At 40.8% G+C, this 6,000-nt stretch overlaps 1 protein-coding gene across 1 annotated transcript in view; it reads right to left on the reverse strand.

The window, feature by feature from the left end:
* The window catches only part of LOC112151339 (cadherin-18), a 216,225-nt gene extending 210,842 nt beyond the window's left edge, over window positions 1–5,383 (reverse strand). The window contains exon 1 of the mRNA XM_024280203.2: window positions 4,888–5,383. The gene's annotated coding sequence lies outside the window, so the exon portion shown is untranslated. The remainder of the gene's footprint in view (window positions 1–4,887) is intronic.
* Window positions 5,384–6,000: the final 617 nt, after the last annotated feature.

Here is a 6,000-nt window from a genome sequence, read left to right on the forward strand (position 1 = left end):
GGTCGTCGCAGTAGGAAGAAGGAACTGAACAGAATCTGGTTCTTTCAGTCCACGACTGCTGCGCCGCAGAATCCATGGTAAATGCTGCATACTTGTATAACGCTTCCTAGAAGACTCAAAGCGCTCTACAGTCACAGACACGTTCACACACGGATGCAGAATACTGGCACCAACCCTTCCACCAGAGGCAGTTTAGAGTTCAGAGTGTTGTCCAAGGACACTTCCACACATGGGCAGGGAAGGTGGGAATTGAACCTGCAATCTTCCAATCAGAGGTCGACCACTCTACCACTGCTCCACAGCTACCAAAAACACAGCAGCTCCATGGGAAATCCTGAAGACTCCATGAATATGATGGTTACTTCTGAAAATGTCATTGAACCAAAGTCGAGTTTTTGCAGATTTTGAAGTTCAAAATCTGGTATTGTGTTGTCCTCATCTTTCTGTTCTGATCAGATGTCACTACTAAAGGATCAGAGTAAATATGACTCGGCTAATAACCGTTCAGGTCATCAATAACCATAAGCTTGTGAACGTCACCGCCTGTTTGGTTCTTCTTTTCCTTATGTCGTTGGTTATTTAATGATACATCTGATGACCTCTCTTTGCATTTTAGCACAAACACCTCCAGGGTACTTCCAAACACGGCAGTGGAGTAATCAGGATATGGGCTCGAGTTATCAGCCTCCTGTATACTTGGGGCAAAAGTGTTTCAGCTAAAGTTTAACTCGTGCAGCAGAACAAAGATCCAAAGCAAAGCAGGAATAAACGTGTTGGAATTGACGAAGAAGGAAGTGAGGATTTGAAATGTGTTTGGAGTCCACACGCCGTCCTTATCAGGAGCTTTAACAGTCTGCATAGAAAGAGGACCATCAACAACTTCAATGACCTGAAACAATTTAGTCAAAAGAAAAATGGTCAAAATTACTCCAACAAGTGAAAATGACTGACAATCACACCAGGTTTTTATTTAAAAAAGGTCTAAAATCCTGTTTTCTGTTCCTGTCTGAAAGTGAAGTGGATGTCAGACGGATTTAAATAAGAGGTTGAGTTTTGGTTTTATTTAAGTGATGGATACACTTGTTAGAAGACTTTATACATAAAGTAAAAACAAAAAGTACCGACGTAGTTTAAAATTATGACACAATATAAGCATTGTGTCAACCCACAGATTTAGTTCCCTGAATAAATGCAGGCAGTAAAAACAGACAGAAATATCTAACAATCTTGACATTTCAAACATTGTAATCCAGCGCTGAAAGTCTCATTTCGGTCTCATTTTAAAGCGGCGTGTCAAACAGAATTCAGTCTCTGACATGAAAGTAATTTAGTGTGGCTACCATTATGCTTATTGTGTCCCAGTGGCAGGTGGCAGCTGGGTAATCGCACCTATCTGCTGGAGGCTTTTTCAATCAGCAGCCATGCTGAAAGTTCAACAATAAAATGTTAACTCTGAAGCCAGATGTAGAGCATCCAGCGCTAATGGCACCATTCCTCCAAGAACAGCGCCGTGCTCATTAGACGCTCTCTTATTCCTGAACACGCTGCAGTCTGAGCATTTCCATGCTCTGTTATTAGAGTAGGCATGTTACTAAAGAAAGTCATATAGTTCAATGTTCAGAGTTCAAAGACGTCAGAGTCTTCTTTATGTTCTATGGAGTCAGCTGTTTATATCAATCTCAAACCTGCTCAAATTAGAACATAAATAAATCCTGCCCACACTATTTATGTATATTTACTTATATTTATATATAATAAGGGTAAATATTTACATGAAATTGAAAAAAAGTTCCCAATAAAACCTACTGGAGTTTCCTTCACAGGTTCATCTTCTGCTCATGACATTTCAGAGGGTATTAGTGAACCCCTGTAACACAACCCTAAACTATGACCGATATAAACTGCAGCCCTCCTTAGACTGTTGCTTCAAAACTAAGTATATTACATACATTTAAAAAGAAAAGGAGTATGGCAAATCTACTGATGATGATGTGTAGTCGTCATCTTTTTAAGTCAGAGTATTTACCAAACCAAAACCAGTTAAACCATCAAAACCACCAAGTTAGAAACCAAGAACCACGAGGTCAAACCTGAAACATGCACAGTAGGAGACAGAAGGGAATCCAACTGAAGTTTTCTCTCTCCACACAAACACAGTAATGTGACACATTAAAATTAGCTTTAAATCTTAATATACATACACAAATATACAGCACTTTATGTACACATCCTTGAGAAGCTGTTAGCATGTCTGTGTGGATGATCATTCATCCAGGTCAGTGGACTCAGTTTATCCGTTATTATTGAACACGTTTCACATATTCTCCAAAAGGTTTTCTTATCCAGTATATGGTGTTGGAATTAATAGAATATTGTGTTAAGGACTTTTGACTTTCTTCTTTAAAGTCCCGCTCTGATCATCTTTTGATCCAAAGCAGTCCCAGTCCTCTTTTCATTATGATTACGCCGTTTTTATCAGTGTTGTTTTCTAAGATATAGCATCTGCAGAGCAGCAGCCTGCACTCATTTCCCATCATACCTTTGTTTACACTCTCCCACCAGCTTACAGTCCCTCACACCCCCAAGCTAACTTTAATAGCAGCAATATCGTTCCTATCCAGCCGTACAGTTCTGATCCAGATTCCAGCTCGGACGAGGAAAACAAAGACGTTCATGGATCTATTCGTCTGAGTGGATGATCAGAAGGGGGCGGAGCTTGGAGAACTATAGTTTGTAACAGCTACTGTCTTTTTATGAAGAGATGTTTGAGCCACCACACTGAGAACAAAAGTCACAGTTTAACATCAAAATAGACTAAAATACAAACAAAATGTTCAGTTTAAAGAATAAAACTTTTAGAGTTGCAAATAAAAGTATTAAATGTTTGCGTTTAAAACGCATTATTGCATTTGTGATAAAGTTTTCAGATGCGTTGCTCACATATAAATCAGAATAAGACCTCTTGTCTGTGATTGGCTGTTTGATGCACGTTTCACACTAAACTGAAACAAAATCAAAGATGGAGAGACGAGATGAGAGACAACATCTGAAAACATTTGTGATGCAAACGCAAACATTTTTAAAAAAAGGAAAAAATATTAATATTTTCATTTGGAACTTGGAAAATGTGTTTTTAACTCTGAATATTTTCTTTTCAATTCAGGAAATTCTGATCTAAAAACTTTTGCTGGTGGCACAAATATCACTTCATATGTTTTCATCTGCTCCCGATTCACCACAGTTTGCATGAAGGAATACTCAGAAATGTAATTTTTTCTTGCGTTCTTTATCTATGTCCAGACAATAAATTGTTAAAAACACAATTTCCATTGCAGTGGATCTTTAATTTCTTATCTGTGGGATCTGGGATTAGCTCGTTGTGGTTCTTTAACATTATAAATGAGATCCCTCATTTACCTCAATCAGGTGTCAGTTTTAAGGTAAAACGTTTAACATTTGAGTTATTCTCCTGTCAAGACAAATCAGGGATAATAAATCAGAATGTATTTTAATTAAGAGAAATGTGATTCAATCATGTTGTTAAAGCAATAAAGGACAATTAAAATTTTAACAGGAATCAGATGTCGTTTATGTCTAAAAAAATAAAATGTTTTCCAATCTTAAAGTCACTTGGATTTATTCTAACAGAGAAACATCTCTGTTCATCGCTCACATTATTGAAACAAAACAGTTCATGGATCTGAGGTGTTTTAAATCCAACATATTACATGTAATAATACAAAATAAGAAAGAACTAAAAGTACTTTTTGATTAAAACTACTTAAGGTTAATTCTGAGGTGGATAGCTAAAGTATTTCGTCAGTGTTTGGAAACAAACTGGATATCTTGAGTAAAACCCGTTCCTTTAAATACCATTTTCAGAATATTTTCATCATGATTTACAGCAGCAGATGTTCAGTTTTAGAGTGGTGGGGAATTCGACTGTAGAGCATTTGATCCTAAAGCCTTCAACTTTCCAGTGTAAGCGAGGATGTCACTGCCGGAGTTTCCTCGTTGTTTTAGAAATCTTCACAGGAATCCTTCAGAGGAGCCGCGTCTTTGAAATCCAAGCGTGTTAGCCATCTTGCATCAGAGCTCAGCCTCTTGGCCTTTAATGGTTTCTTATGTAAGAACACATCAGCAGCCACTCACACTGAGATCCTACACATCCTTTGTGTCTCTGTTTTCACCCCCTCCCTGCAGCCGTTTTCACCAAAGCCCCTGCACCAGGAAGCAGAGAGTCAGCTGGAATCAGTGAATCTGATGAGCGCTCTGCCTCATGCTGGGCTGCAGCTTCCACCTGTAGGTATGGGGAAAATCCAGCCTCTAGTCTCAGTTTAACACGTCCGACAAACATCTAAAAAACGACCCTCCAATCTGATCATCTCACCACACGACTGTGGAAACCAAAACTCTGCAAAGCCAAAAGCTATCAGGCTTTTAACGAGACGTCTGCTTCCCAGAGCACAGCCACGTTCTCCGAGTGCCACCAGGAGTGACTGAAGCCTTCTGCTAAGCTTCAGCGGTTTTCTTTATGAGCTGATAAAAGCCAAGCAGCCTGTGGAATAGGTGAGCATCGTGTGTGCTGGGATTGGAAGGGCTTTGTAACTCACAGGGACATTAAACTTTATTGCAAACCAGCATCGAATGCTTCAACTCTTCCTAATGTACCCCCTGATGTCTTAAGACCAGGAAATATTTTCTCAGCAGGCTCACTGCTCAGCAATCTTTCCACCAACAAAAGTCAGAAAAAGGGTCAATTATGCAGTACGATGGGAGGCGAGTCACCCACAAGGCTGTGGAGACACACGGGGCTGCCACGCGGTCCTCGCATCACAAACTCTCCATCACATCCAGCCAAAGCTGCAACTCCGCTTCTGCTCCTACCTTATCTTGGCATCAAGTTCCAGATGAGTGATTTCCAAGCCACTGATGCTTCAGGTTGTGGATGCTGTGCGGGAGTGTGCACGCCGGCGAGCAGAGGCAGGGAGGAGATGGGAGGGGGAGAAAAAAGCAGGAGGAGGAAGAAGAAGGAGCAGATGCTGAATTATGGATGTAGGGGGGCGAGAGCGCGGCTCCAGCTCCCCAGATCGCAGCGCGTGAATCATCCTTGGTATGGATCAAATGCTTCAGTCCACTGAAGGCTGGGTCGGGAGAGAGCACAGCGCCTGCCTGGGCTGGGATGGGGGCAACGGGAGGAGGCGGGAGGAGGATGATGACATCGGAGAAGGAGAAGAGAGTCACAGATGAGGAAGTATTTCTGTAAAGTTTCTCTCAACAAGTTCAAATGTCAACAAATGAATATTTAGTCGATGTGTTGATCCAGACTGACCACGAGGTTGAACAACCGAGAGGAATGCTGGGTGAATGTACGGTGGACCTGAAGAGCTAATCAAAAAATTACTAAATGTACAAACATTAGAGATCACAACGACAATAAAAAACCAAAAACAGTTCCAGGAACCAAAACATGACACATTTCAGAGAACAAAAGTCATTTCCAGAAATCAAAATGAAACAATAAGAAACCGGAAAAGGTTGGAACTATGAGGCGTTGCTGATTGGATGATGATATTTGACTTTTAAACTGTATTTATTTATTGTCCTATCCAACAGCTGAGCAAAAATATGAGTTGAAGGATTCTTGTGTTGGACAGATTTTAGAGTTATAGTAGGAGGATCTTTGGACACAGAAGGAATTTACTTGAATAAACCCCTTTTGTGGAGGCTAAGCTTGATGTACATAAGGATTTTGCTTGTATACTTTTTTGGACTGTACAGAAAAGTAGAAGACAGTGGGGGGGGGGTATAAAGGTGTGTGTGGGAGGGTTGGGGGATAATCAGGTCAGAGGATGATTACAGAAGTGTAGGATGGAGGACATATCTAGTATCACTTCATAGGCAAGGCAATGGCAGCCCGGCCCCCCAACCTCCATAACCTACGACACACAGAGGATGTCCGCCTGCTGGATAATCCCATCAACCACCCAGACCAGGGCC

The sequence above is a fragment of the Oryzias melastigma genome, linkage group LG20, assembly GCF_002922805.2.
Source record: "Oryzias melastigma strain HK-1 linkage group LG20, ASM292280v2, whole genome shotgun sequence".
Lineage (NCBI taxonomy): Eukaryota > Metazoa > Chordata > Actinopteri > Beloniformes > Adrianichthyidae > Oryzias > Oryzias melastigma.